General features: G+C 37.3%; 1 pseudogene; it reads left to right on the top strand.

Annotated features, from left to right (window-relative positions):
• LOC131737574 (uncharacterized) overlaps nt 1-15,037 on the top strand; it is a 37,687-nt pseudogene that overhangs the window by 7,388 nt on the left and 15,262 nt on the right.

Raw genomic sequence — 15,037 nt, 5'->3', positions numbered from 1 at the left:
TGCAGAGAACCAAAAGCAGTTGGCAGCCCTGGTCAGCTGTCCTTCATCACAAATGCTAGTTGCAGATACGCAAGGTTGAAAGGTCACCACTATCTGCAGGGAATTTGTGTTCCCTAATACTTATTAGCAACACGGTGTAATACAGGAACAAGCGATCACTGCACTTTATCTGGTAATAACCCTTCTCCTTCATTGTTTACAACTCACTCTGTGTGTAAGCTACCCCCCCCCCCCTCCTCGATGCACATCATGAGTGCCCTGTTGCCCCCCAAGATTTGGACATTGCCTTATCTTGCCCTCCAGTGAATGTAGTTGAATACCCCTGCTGTACACTATACCACTATTCCATGGTATGCAATATGTTTTGTTTTTTCTTTTAATTCATATTATAAGAAGTGAAAATTGTAACATCAAAAACTTCACCACAACAAAGTCTTACAAGCTTTATTTAATGCTGTAGAATAGTTGCTGCAAAACATATCGATCCAATGGCTCCAAGGATATTGAGCAGATTCATCCTTTTGGAATGCCCTCTCAGAACATTAAATATTTCATTAGATACAGGCTCCATATGCACTTGTGCTTTAGAAGGTGGCCAGTTTGACTGCTGGGTGTGCTCCAGAGACATGGAATGCAACATATTTACAACTTCTAATCCCACTTGGCATGGAGGGCAATTTCCCTGCAGATAGGGTTATTGGTTGCCTTAAGACAAAAATACAGCTTTTGTTGCAAAGTGTTCCCCACCAGCTGTGTAGCTAGCTGCTAATGAGAGACAGGCCTGGACAGAAGTGGCTTGGGAGTCAATAGCTAACTCAACCCAAGCAATCCCAAGCTTTTAAAGCAAAGAAAGGACCTCCTTTTGAGGATCAGAGGATCAGAGGACTAAGGGTAATAAATCTAACCAACACACACACAGTTACAGTCTATCAACAATACAGCATACTGTACACTGTCTGGACACTTTTTTAGGATCCGTCTACCTGATTGGATTTGACATCGACCTGAATGAGATCCAAATTAGGCTAACAAAGCAGTGGGAACATTACAATTGCAAACTGCCTTCCAGAAATGGGGAACGCTGAAAAGAATTCGATAGTAGGTGTGGGCATGTCGATCAGGTGGCTACTACTAGACATCAGTGTGTGTATCAATGGCAAAACAAAAGTTATCTAGAGAGAAAGCAATCAGAAATATTTGTAACTTCTGAATCAATCAACATCCCAGACACATTGTTTCAAGGCTGTTATAAGGGCAAATGGTGGCCTAACCTGATATTAGGTACAGTGCAGGTGCTAATAAAGCGACCAGGCACTGTATATCTAGATAATCAGACGGAATTGCGGAAAATTAAGATCCAGAAATTCAAAAGGGATACTATTGACTACAAAGATGATAAGGTTTATCCCTAGCTGCAACAGAAACATAGTTTTTCTATGTATAAAAGACCTAAAACAGTTTGACTTGTGAATCGTTCGTTTACAACTTCTGGATCCAGTACAGAGGAAGCTGACACAGACTGTGTCAATCGGGGAGAAGATATCCACTATGCACAAGAAAACACGGAAAGGTAAGTGAGGTTCTGCCAGTGCAAGAACACTCAAGTTACTACAAGGCAAAGGGGTGCCAAAGAACCAAAGAATCTCTAATCGCACAGGTCGAGACTTTGATAAATCAGAAGAAAGTTTACTCAACAAGGGGTTATCATATGTCCCAGTCAGTAATGGTAAGCCCTTTCTTTCTTAAAATTGAAATGTTCACATTTTTTAGAAATCTGAGACTCAAATGTTATTATAAAAACAGTGATGGTAATAATTCAGTGGGGAATTCTCCTAGTACTAATATTAATCCAAATTCAAAGTTTCTAGTAAATTTTGTCCAGTGGTCTATAATTCAGTAGATACGTTCTGTCGTTTGGTAGAGAGATGTTCATAATGGAATTAAAGAAGGCACCCCATTTTCCAAATCAAATCTAAGTAATGTGGAACATCAGGCTCTTAAAAAGGACATAGTTATCAAGGCATCGGATAAGGGGGGTGGCTTGGTAGTTATGCCTAAAATAAAGTACAATCAAGAAGCAAAACAGCTGTTATCTGATACAGCCTTTTATAAACTATTGGCTAGTGACCCTACTTCCAAATTCAAAGGGAAATTGATATTGTTTTGAAGGATGCACACAAAGTGTGTTTTATCTCTGATAGTGAACTGAATTATCTGACAAATGATAATCCGGTGAAACCAGTATTTTATATTCTACAGAAGGTTCATAAATCCTTGGAGAATCCCCCTGGACGTCCAATAGTAGCTGGTACTGGTTCCCTCATTGAACCTGTCTCAAACTTTGTAGATTTCTTTTTAAGATCTTTGGTCATTGAACTTCCTAGTTACATTAAAGATACATGAGATTTTCTAGAGAGCCTTAATGATTTGGGTCCTCTTAATTCTAATGCATTTCTTGCTACTTTTTACATCTCCAGTCTGTATACTAATATACATCATTCAGAGGGTCTACTGCCAATAAAATGTTTCAGATTTTCCGACTGAATTACTTCCTAATTTTGCAGAACTAGTATTAACTAAAAATGATTTTCTCTTTGAGGATCAATTCTATTGGCAAATTTAAGGTACTGCTGTGGGTGCAACGATGGCACCAGACTATGCAAATCTTTACCTGGGCTATTTAGAGGACATCCATATTTGGAACACTAATGCTTTTACACAGAATTTGATATTTTAGAAGCGTTATATTGATGATGTTTTTGTTATATGAAATGGTACAGAAAATGAATTGAACAATTTTATTATGAACATCAATGGCTTGCGAGATAGTATTAAATTTACATATCATGTGTATGCCCTACAACTTAGTTTTTTAGACACAATGATTTTTATTAAGGATGATGTTTTGGGTTCCACTTTATATAGAAAGGATACAGAAAAGAACCATCTGTTACATGCTAACAGTTTCCATCCTGTTGCGCTGAAAAAAGGCCTACCATATAGCCAATTTGTGCATTTAAAACAAATTTGCTCTACCAAGGAAGCTTTTGATTATCAATCAGATATACTCTATCAAGACTATCTGTAGAGGCTATCCTGTACAGTGGTTAAACTCTGCTTTATTAAAATGTCGTAACATTTCGAGACAAGATTTGGATAAAATGTACCAAAACAAAAAAAAGATGTTTTCTTGTATTTTTAAGACAACTTATATAACATCAGTAATCAACAGGGGTATTGTCAATACTCACTGTCACATATTAAGTAATGACAGACTCATTTTAAAGATCCTCCATTGTATGTATATGTCACGTGGGTCGATTCGGTGACAATGGAGGGTGACGAATGGGTGGTATGGTGGTTATTTGGGTGTTGTGTTTTTAGAAGAATGTGACGAGACGAATACTTGATGAAAAGATAATTTATTTAATCCTGTATAAAACAGACACAGCACAGGCTCAGTCTCTACTTCCAGGATCTGCACTATCCTGCACTTGTTGTGAAGGTTGGGAGACTGAGAGAATTCTCACAACAATAAATATGATAATGACTAAATAAATAACAATTAAATGAACTATTGTATCAAGGTGGCTATTTACTATATTTACATTATAACAATACATAAAAATAACAAATACAGAGAGAAATAAAATAACAATTCACAAAGAATCACAATAAATAATATCCGTACATTCCACTTGCATTAGAAAATACTATACACACGGCCTGTGTATAGTACAAAAAAATAACAATTAAAATAAATCTAATAATTGTATATATGATCGGTATACTCACTTTCAGTAATAATAATAATAATAATAATAATAATAACAATAATAATAATAATAATAATAATAATAATAATAATAATAATGATTTCCATTACACAAGAGTAGATGTTAAAACTTCATGCTGATTTGAACTCGGCTCTCGCCAAGATAAGCACCAACTAACTATGTGATCCATGTGTGTCTCCATCCATTTGCGTTTCCTTCCATATGATGATGTAGATATCCTTCTGTCTGGTGTTGATGGCTGAAGTGTAATGCTGGCTCCAGGGATCAGCTTATTTGCCTCCCTAGCGCATCAGCACACACAACGGCTGCGATGCTGGCTCCGGGGATCAACCACAGTGCGGTCTCACATATGTATATTGTTAATACGAATGATTTGAGACTATATAAATGGTAAACATGTGTTTAGTATTATGCACTGATGATAGCAGCGGGGGCTGCTGAAACATTTGCATTTTAGCACTTCTGAGCACTTTTTTGCAAATGTGAGTGTGAATAAGATTAAATATATTTCTGCTTTGGACTTTTTTTGATCTTCGTGTCATTTTGTGATTAAAAAAAAAAAACCCACCTGTGAAATGTAACAAATTATTTTGTAGACAGGAATGATTCATTTGTTATACAAATGACAATTTGCAAAGCAGTTTCAGTCATGAGGGTTTGGATTTGGATAGAAAGCTGACAGCAGGAGCTCCGTTAGCTTTGTATCCAAGACAATGTCACAGGAGACTCAAAGCGAATAAGCTACTGTGAGAGCCATAATTTCTAATTGCTGTAATAAAGCTATTGAAACACATTACACGTGTGTAAGACTATAAAGTGTTAAGTGATAATTAAGTATGTACCACTGATTATAGTGGGACATTAGTTAGTTTATGAATACATTTAATGAGCTGTTTTCAAATATTTTATGGTTTTGAGCACATTATCTTTGCTAATACTTATTAACTTGCATTTCATGCACCTGTATAACCCAGCTGTAAGAGACCATTTAGTTATGTGCATCTTTGTCAACTATTTTGAGACTCAATTTCAGCACGCTCCAAAAAGCTTCACAACTGGTTTTTAAATGAATAATGTCTGTTTACCATATTACCCAGAAGCACCGGCGCCTATTAGAGACCGGCGAGTATTGGAGACCGCCGTTTATTTGAAGTTTTACAGTATATATATATATATATCAGTGTCGACTCATCATAAGAGGCAAGGGAGGCTAAGCCTACCTGTAATTTTGTAAAAGTGAAAAATGAATTTTACTTTAAAAATTCACAGTGCAATAACCATACTGGGCTGTGATAGCCGTGTATCGCTGGTGGGTTTCATTTAGCCTCTACCGCTTGTTCCATACAGTTTCAAACCTTACGTCATGTTTTTCTACTATATTGCTATTGGCTAACATGACAGAATCACACCCATTTTGAGCTTTCTGTCACCTCAAAATGGGTGGATTATGTGTGCAGTCCACCTTCAATCACCTCTGTCTGTCAAGTTTTACTGTATTTGTATTGGCTACACAATACAAGTTTGCGGCTAGCCTCCACCACTCATAATTAGACTTAATCTTGACATGTCTGTTGCCAGGCAGGGTATGGGTCACGACCATTTTGCTGGAGAGAAAGACAGACGGGCGGAGTTTTTTTCTACAAATGACATCAGACATATCAATATGTGCTATGTATACTATATTACTTTATTAAAATTTCTATGTATACTATATTACTTTATTAAAAGTTTTTATCAAATGACAAAGTACTTTTTGAAATATGCAACATTTTATTGCGTATAATAAAAAGTACTTAAAAATAATATTGAAGGGGTCCCCGAGTGGCTCACCTGGTAGAAGCACAGCCACATGGTAGAAGGGTGAGTCACATCCACCGGTTTGCGTACTGGCAGTGAAAAGTAGGCCGGTATTCACTGGGGACTCCGAAGAGAGCATCGGAGCATATATATATATATATATATATATATATAAGGGATGCTAATGGAAGGTAAGGAAATGTTTTAGAGCCTTGGCTTGCTGGTTGCTATACTTTTACTTTGGCATTTTGTGTTGAGGCTATTAAAGTGTAGCTCAATTTTATTCAGAGCCTTTGGGCTTCTTGGCTCTCCTGAATTTGTATTTGAAGGTGACTAGGTATGTGGGAAATGTCAATATAATTTTTGCTTCATGGTCCTGAGAGAACAATAAACTTCTATCTTATTGGACTGAACAATAATTTGATCATTATCTTCATTCTGTAGAAATACATTATCTCTCATTATCATGCATCCACACAGAACCCTCTCTTGAGACATAAACCTTGCTATGTATAATCAAAACCATGTCAACACTTTTTTTGTAAAGGTGTTGTCTTTTTAATTTTCACAAAATAAATTTTGGTTTGGAATTTTGTTGGTTATAGCCTGTAGCCCTTCCCTTTAAAGGTTTTTAGCAGCACTGACCACAGTTGCTGAAAGCTAAGCAGCATTCACTTCTTAAAGGGGCCATGTCTAGCTAGCCAACTAAATTCAAACATCATATTCACAGCACTTAATAAATATATCAGATAATTGCATTTATTCCAGAGTTTCATATACCAGTCTCATTGTCTTTTGATATTACTGTAGGACCCATTCCCTTGGCTGTCGTACACTCAATTTACCCTTCCCTCATTTCCTGCTAATTTGTTTTTCAAATATTCTTCTTGTAAGGCACTTTTCATTTCTGGTGTTTGTATGTTATACAAAAATAAAACATGTTTAATATAGATAAAATATGTACATATAATATACTTAAAATAAATAAACTGTAGCTTAAAACAATGTTATAATAACACCATCAGAATAAAAACACAGTAGAGCCCCTCCATGCAACTAACTTAATATAAAGACCAGCTCAACCATTTTGGTGGGTTTTCATTCAGTAGAGACAATCACTCATTTCTTGTTATTGTACTTTGGGTTTTATTTGAAGTTGTCCTAAATCTATTTAGGTCTTGAGTGGATCAGTGTGTTGGTATATTGAGCTCCTAACCTGGTTCTATCGAATTGAGTTTTGATGTCCTTTGACAGGCCATTTACAAGAGTCTCAGAGCACTGTGTAACATTCTCCCCTGCCATTGATCATGAGAAAATGTAATATTCAATTTACGTGACTGCTATTCATCTTATGAAACACCTTTGGTTTCTGATTGATTTAAACTGCATGACTCCAGCCCCCATAAATGCACAGTATGATTTAATTTGAGTTGATAATCCATGATTCGCTGGTGCATGCGTATTTCAAAGCCAGATGTGCAGTTGAAAGTAAATTTCATAATTTTGAATTAAGTGCTTGTTTGTTTTGTGGAGACAATGGCATTGAGCAAACCCTCCACGAGTAATAAACAAACGTATGAGGCTTTAAACCAGACTGGGAGAAAGAGTTTGCTTTCACTGAACCCAGTGGTAAACCTGTGTCTCATCTGCAACAAATCTCTTACACAGCCTGTACAACTAAGGCGAGCAACCTCAAACGTCATTATGAAACACAAATCACAACACATTTTCATCTGGATATCTTCCTGGATCAGACTTAAGGCAGATGCTGCTTTTGGTTCAGTAAAGAAGCTGATTTAATGACTCAAGCAAGTTTTGTATGGCAAGCATAGAATATTGCTCATAGCAAATGTTCTTATGAATTAATCGTTTTATAAAATTGGAGTGTTGACACTAGACTAGAGAATGCATGTTTACATGTTATATTGCAGGTTTAAAATTAATATTATATTTACATATCTTATGTCTTGTCATGAGCAGGCACTGTAATCCCTTTCAAAATAAATACAGTGCATTTCATCCACAAAGCTCAACAGCATTTAATACATGCAGCAGTCATACAAAAAAAAAAAAAAAATTTTGACTTTATTTCATTTATTGAAATGCGCTTAAAAATAGCCCTTAACATTTAGTGAATAGGGCTTCTGTGGGTCAAGTGACACAAGGCTGGTTCCTAAGCATTTAAATAAACATAAAAGTGCTATAATACTGAAGGCAGTAGGCGAAATCTACTAAAGTTATACCTCAGATTAAAATGACTGAACCCTCCAGATGAATACTGGACACGGCATATGTTATTTATACTGTACCCTTGAGAAAACATAAGAAAACTGTTAGGTTCAGTAGTGTGTCACTGCACATTCCACAATGAAAGCTTTTAGTGCTGTTCTCATCAACTTAGTCCTGGGTCGATATTTTTTTTTGCTTTTGTAACACTTTATAACAGGGTAGATTCTACAATTATACTCATAACTGTCACTTTAGAAAATATATACATGGGTGAGTGGTTAACATACAGGTTAAAATATACTTCACCAAATTTGCGAAGAATGTTTCAATGGTGTTTGTGTGAAGACAATAATGACAATAATCTAAAAGTCTAATTTATGCTGTCTTTTATTAAAGAATGATGAAAATGTTGTAACTCTCGTGTAATGACATTTAAGCAAGGCCCGTTCTTTTTTTATATAACATTTCCTGGGACTGTTTCCTACATCTCATCCGAAGGACAAAGCACAAGAAGGTTAAACGACTTAGGTTAAACAGTGAGTCAGTGGCTGAGCTGGGATTTAACCTGAATCCTCCTGGTAACAAGTCCCTTTCTTTAACCATTGGACCACCAAGCAAGCCTCTTAATGCTAAAATCACTAAATAATATGCATTAATACATTTTAAAAAGTACTGTACAAACTAGTTTCCAACATTGTATATATATTCTTATATGGATCCTGGTTTCTAGAAAAATGAAATGCATCAAGATCATGCAATCCAAAGTGTGCTGTGCCAGCATCAGCATTCTAGTTGAAATCTAGTTTGTAAAAATTTTAGAAATCATCAGGTCCAAATTATGTTAGAACAAGTTGTTACCAACATTTAACAAGAAATGTCTCAAGCTTCCTCAATAAACCTTAATTTTACTGTATTTAGTTTTGGAATTGTAATTAGTGTTTTTTCTTTAAGAATGTGTTCAAAGATTTAGAGTAAAAATCTTTGCAGATCTAGCCTTTCGTGTCTTATCATCACCAGCTCTGATGAAAATGTTTAACAACTACAGAGTAAAGTAACAAATGCTTCTTGGTGCATGAATCATAGAGGGTTATCCCTCACTCAAGGCCAGTAACTAATAATGGATACATTAGAAAGTAGCCACAGGCAGAGGTCACACATCGAGTAGTTTTGTGAAGGTTAGGCTATTCATTTGTATGCTCCAATACTTGTATACCGGTATGCAATATTATTCTGTTACCAGATGCCTCAGTCAAAAAAAGAAAAAATCTAAAGTGACTGCATTGCTACTTATTTCAAATTGCTTTCAGTATGCTAAAATATTCCTGTCAACAAATTATTCACTTGTTATTGCTAGGGGCTGTCCAGATTTACTTTGATCATGACAGTTGTTTGAACTGTTAAGACAATGCCATTGAACTGAGGTTTGCCAAATGTAAAAAGATAACTACATACGGTCCTTTGTATTCCTGTAACATTTTAACATATTCATTTTTACACAACTAGACATCACTTTATATGTGATGTATACCCATGGGTGTGTGAAAAGATGACATACAAATGCGCGTAGCATAGTTCCACTGGGTAAAGCTTCAGCCAGGAAGTGCATTGAAATCTTTTTACAATGACATAAAACTACACAGACGAAAAAACACTTAGAGCTGCACACCCTTACAGAATGTCTGTTACGCCAAAAGAACCAGGCTTCCTATGCGGACCGCACAGGCGTTTCCTTAAATGACTCAATTTAGGGGGTGATTTTATCATCCTACAGTATATCTCACTAGATAAGCCACAGCTGGATTTATTTTTTGTTAGAGCATTTTACATTTTCTTGAAAAATCCCCCTGAATTACATCGACTAATTGAAGCATTCTGACAGAGAACCATTTATGTGCAATCCAATACACAAACACAATGTCCCAGGTTCTATTATATGAATCATATTTACCGACTATATTGAATTTATACAAAATAGAGCTGACATAGAACCAGATTTACAGCCGCACACAATCTCAGCTAAAATTGCATACATAAGGCTTCTTGTCTCATTATTATTATAGGCGGTTAATTCAGCCCTAGGTGAATATCCTGTGCTGTAAAATGTTCTAAAAACATCAGTAGTGGTTGATCAAATCAAACTACTGTAGAGAGTTAATTTCATATTCCCATCCACTTCTTCCTGAGCAAACCACACAATTATCCACCGTAAACAATACAGCGAGATCACTATCATGGGATTTCCATGTGAGTTTTTTTTTTAACTCGAGACATTTACACGAGAAAAATGTCTGGTGTAAAATTCTTTTTTGTGTTTCTGTTCGCTCTGTTTATTTTACTCGAGTAAACCAGGCTTTTCACCCGGCATCATGCAAATGAATGGGAAAGGTGGGGGGTGATATGTAAAATATGTAAATTAGCTATGCATAAAGTACTCAGTGCTGTTTTTGAAGATTAGTAGTGAAATTTTGTGAAAACGTGGTTTCCATGCGCAGAGAACTGGTACACAAGTGAATCTAAGCTGCTGTAATAAAGCAAAATACCTTGTGCCGTGTTGGTTAATAATGTGTTTTACTGTTTTACCCACATTGTTTTTCAAATGTCATTAGTGGGGTGTCATGTTGTTAGTAGTGAATACTGTTTCAACTAATTTATCTTACGACTCATTAATTAAAAATAAACTCAGAGGTATAAAATTAAACTGACCAATAGGTATTGCAGATCACCATGGATGAAGACCGGCAGAGACGTTATATATATTTCCTTTTCATTCAGGCAATACAGCATATAGGGGATCAGGTGATGCTGCGTATCCTACTCTGGCTTATATGGGGTGCCATGTGTAAAAAAAAAGTGTTAATATTTTAACATGTCTTTTTTTCCAGATTTAACTTAAAATGTTAAAATATTAATGCTTTTATTTACACATGGCACCCCATAGGCTTAGAATCCCTACCCGTCTGGGCGGCTGACAGCTGCTGAGGAAGCATTCAACACCACGCTTGGGCAAATACGGGTAGTGGGCACTTGAAAGGGAGGTGGTGAATACTGCACAAACTCTTGTCAACAACAAAATGAGGTGTTCAGGAATCAGTGGCTGCCTGTGAGACAGAAGGGGAAGGTTACCAGTGTTGCCAAGTCTCATGAGGAAAAAAAGCAGCACTGCCTTTCAAAACAAGCGCAACCCATGTTAGAGTATGGGTGTTTATGCAAACTCCAACCCACGACTCTCAAAAAAAAACAAGCCCAATCACGCTTATTATAAGCGCAATTGGCAACTGTGAAGGTTACCTCAGCCGCCAGTTTCAATTGGACAGCAGCGATCTGAGGAGGCTCGTGCTGTCAGAGATTCTCTCATTTCTTTTAAGTTGTGTTGGATTTACTGCTGTGTTAAATATTAATGATGCAAACAAATAAAACACAATCAATACGTTCATTTGCAATTTTATTTGGTCAGTTCTGAAAGGGCATCAACAACTTGTTGGATGTCTGTTGCACTGTTTTGGGCGATCGAGTTGGCGCATGACATCCAGTTCACCAACTATATTTATTAAAGTGGAGGGCAGACACGCGTTGTCTTTGGACATAGCTGGGATCAAAAAAAGGATGAGAATTAATTCAGTTACATTTAAGCAGCTCACTTGCTCTTTGTGTTTAACTTTAGTGTAGTTTTTACAGCAAGGGTATTCTCAAAGTTGCATTAATACTATAACAAGGACATAACGCAGTTCATGGTAAGTGGTTTTATACAGAACTGTAAACCCAGAAGAGATATACAACATGACAGTCCAGACATAGCAAAAAACAATAGTAAAAAAGCCGCCCACATTATCATTAAGGTGAACTACACCACTGCTAACCATAAAATCGCCCATCAGCCACTTATTTTCTGCCGCCTTGGAATCCACAGTAACTGACCTGCTCCCTTGCAATATTTATAGTTAAGGATAAACACTTACACGTGAAATGTGGGTTTCCATGCGAAACTGGGTTTGGATCTGTTGGCCATGGTGATGGGCTTATTTTAGTTTATAAGCTAGAATTTAGCCTGAGCCCTATTCTTACTCCCAACTACACTTCATTCGAATGCCTGGTTCTAAAAGTCTCTGCTCCCCAGCCCTTGGTTGTTATTACTGTCTATAGACCTCATAAACACAATGCTGCCTTTTTAGGTGAATTTTCAGATTTGTTATCTTTGTTGTGCTTTAAGTTTGACAAGATTGTAATCCTAGGTGATTTTAATATTCACATTGACTCTGATCACTGTAACCTAGCAGGGGCTTTTCTAGCCCCCTTGGACTGTTTTGGCCTTAAGCAGGCAGTCCATGCTCCAGCTCACAATAAAGGCCACATACTGGATTTAATTATCACTAACTGTCCTCCGGCTTCTCTCATGAGTAACTTAGATTTAGGAATATCTGATCATCTGGCCATTTTATTTGAATTAGAACTTACTGTCTCTCTTTCTACTCCAAAGCGTACAGTACACTTTCGAAACTGGCGCTCTGTTGATCATGTTAAATTCTCTGAATCTGTCCTTTCTTCACTGTCTGTTTTTCCTATTCCTAACACATTGGATGAGAAGGCGCAGTCTTTCAATAGCTCCTTAGCTAATACCCTAGACTCCCTGGCCCCAGTCAAGTCTAGGTACGTCTCCTACACCCGCCGTGCTCCATGGTACACCACGGAGCTGCGCTCTCTCAAGGCTGACTGTCGTAAAATTGAGCGTAGATGGCATAATTCTGGTCTTACTGTCCATCTACACTCCTGGAAGGAATCTCTGGTTGAATATAGGGCTAACCTCCCCTCCACATTACCGGCTTCACATTAGCTATGCAATAGTTTCTTAGAGTTTTTTAAGTCTAAGATTGACAATATTCGTCTTCACATTAGTATTTCTTCTCAGACTCCTCTTGCACAGTCTCTCGGTCTGTCTGGCTTTGTGGGGTCCTCTCTATCCTGTTTTACACCTCTCACTCTTAATTCTCTTACAGATCTGGCCCTTCGTATGAAAGCCACTTGTTGTCTGTTGGATCCTATCCCCTCTGTTCTTTTTCAGTCCTGTTTTGAGCTGCTCTGCCCCTTGGTGTTAATTATTATAAATGAGTCCCTGAGTTTTGGTGTGGTCCCAGTTGCTTTTAAAACTGTTGCAGTCACGCCGGTGCCTAAAAAACCTCATATGGCCTTGGATAATCTTAATAATTTTCACCCCATTTCAAATCTGCCCTTCCTAGCCAAACTACTAGAACGAGCTGTCACAGCAATTAAACTTGCATCTCACTGCTAACAATCTTTTTGAACCCTTTCAATCTGGCTTTCGGCATCTTCATAGCACTGAGACTGCCCTGGTCAAAGTCACTAACGATCTGTTAATGGCTGCTGATTCAGGTGCATTATCAATTTTAATCCTCTTGGATCTTAGTGCGGCATTTGACACTGTAAATCACGAGATCCTACTTGATAGATTAGAGTGCTTATTTGGCATCTCTGGCATTGCGCTCAACTGGTTTAGATCATATCTAACAGGACGTCAACAATTTATCTCCCTGGGTGGGTTTAGTTCTGAGGTTGGGCCAGTAACTTCTGGTGTCCCGCAAGGCTCTATCCTCAGCCCCCTGTTATTTAGTATTTATATGTTTCCCCTCGGCCACATTTTAAGGTCTCATGGCATACACTATCATTTTTACGGAGACAACACTCAAATCTATATTAATTCTAAACCTGATATCAATGTTGCTGCCTCTGCCCTAACTGTCTGTATCTTTAATATAAAAAATTGGATGTCGCAAAATGTTGTACACCTTATTGTGACAAGACTGAGGTAATGCGGTTAGGTACTCCCCGCCAGCTAGGTAAAACCAACGCTTTAAATCTGTCTGTTGATGGAACCATGCTTGAGCTCAGATCTAAGATGAAAAATGTGCATGTGGTTTTCGATCCTGGGTTAACTTTTGAATCGCATGTGCTGAATACTGTCAAGGTTTTTTTTTTTTCACCTTAGAAATATTGCCAGACTGGGTCCCATGCTTTCTCTACCTGCAGCTGAAAAACTGGTTCATGCCGTTGTTTTCTCCAGGATCAATTACTGTAATGCCCTGCTCACTGGGGTGTCTAATAGCATCCACACTAAAATTAGATTTGTTCAAAACTCTGCAGCCAGAATTTTGTCTCGGTCCCGCTCAAGAGATCACATTACTCCTGTCTTGGAGGCCTTGCACTGGCTGCCTATCAGATTCAGAATTGGTTTTAAAATTTTAATGGTGATATATAAGGCTCTTCATGGGCTAGCTCCGACTTATCTGTCAGATCTTTTATCTTTTTACACTCCCACTCGCAACCTCCGCTCTGCTGATCTCACACTGCTGTGTGTCCCGCCTGTTCGCCTGCGCTCTATGGGCGACAGGGCCTTCTGTTGCTATGCCCCCAAATTATGGAACTCTATTCCACTAGAGATCAGGGACTCAGCTTCTTTGAGTGTTTTTAAAGCTAATTTAAAGACTTACTTTTTTAGAAAGGCATTTTTATGATTTTTAGGATTGTTTTATTTCCTTGTGCTTTTTTATGTATAATCTGTTTATTTATTGCTGTACTATTAATTGTGAAGCGCTCTGAGATGATTGCTTTTAAGGGTGCTATACAAAATAAAGTTTATTATTATTATTATATTATTATTTTCCCATGGTTTTCATCATTTACACAAGTAAATGAGATTTACCCTATCCCTCTCTTTGGCCGTGTTTTTCGGCTCAAGAAATTCTCCCAAACGTGCATGCGCATCGCCATTTCACGTGTAAACTGACCCACATGGAAACCCCATGTATGAGGTAGAATACAACAATTCTGAAATGTACTTACAATTAATGACCATCAGAGGGTCACCTGTTGGGCGCCACTATAAATCCACTGAATCGATACATAAGAGTCCTTAACACAACATAGAGATAGTGACTGAGCCAAGACTGAACCCTTCAGGTTAAGAGACTAACATGTTTTCTGTTATGCTAAAAAAAAAAGAAGAAAGCCAGGCTCAATTTACACATACTGTGGCTTATCTAGCTGAAATGTGGCACATAAATAAAGTGTACACATACTGCACTAATTATGTGGCACATATTTTCTGGATTTAAAAAAAATTATAATTGCAGCCCAAAACAGTACTGTATTGCATATTATTGATATATTTGTTGATATTATATATCCAGGTTTTATTTTACAGT

This window comes from Acipenser ruthenus, chromosome 7 (genome assembly GCF_902713425.1).
Source record: "Acipenser ruthenus chromosome 7, fAciRut3.2 maternal haplotype, whole genome shotgun sequence".
In the NCBI taxonomy this organism is placed as follows: Eukaryota; Metazoa; Chordata; class Actinopteri; order Acipenseriformes; family Acipenseridae; genus Acipenser; species Acipenser ruthenus.
This window is presented reverse-complemented; position numbering and strand designations above follow the sequence as displayed.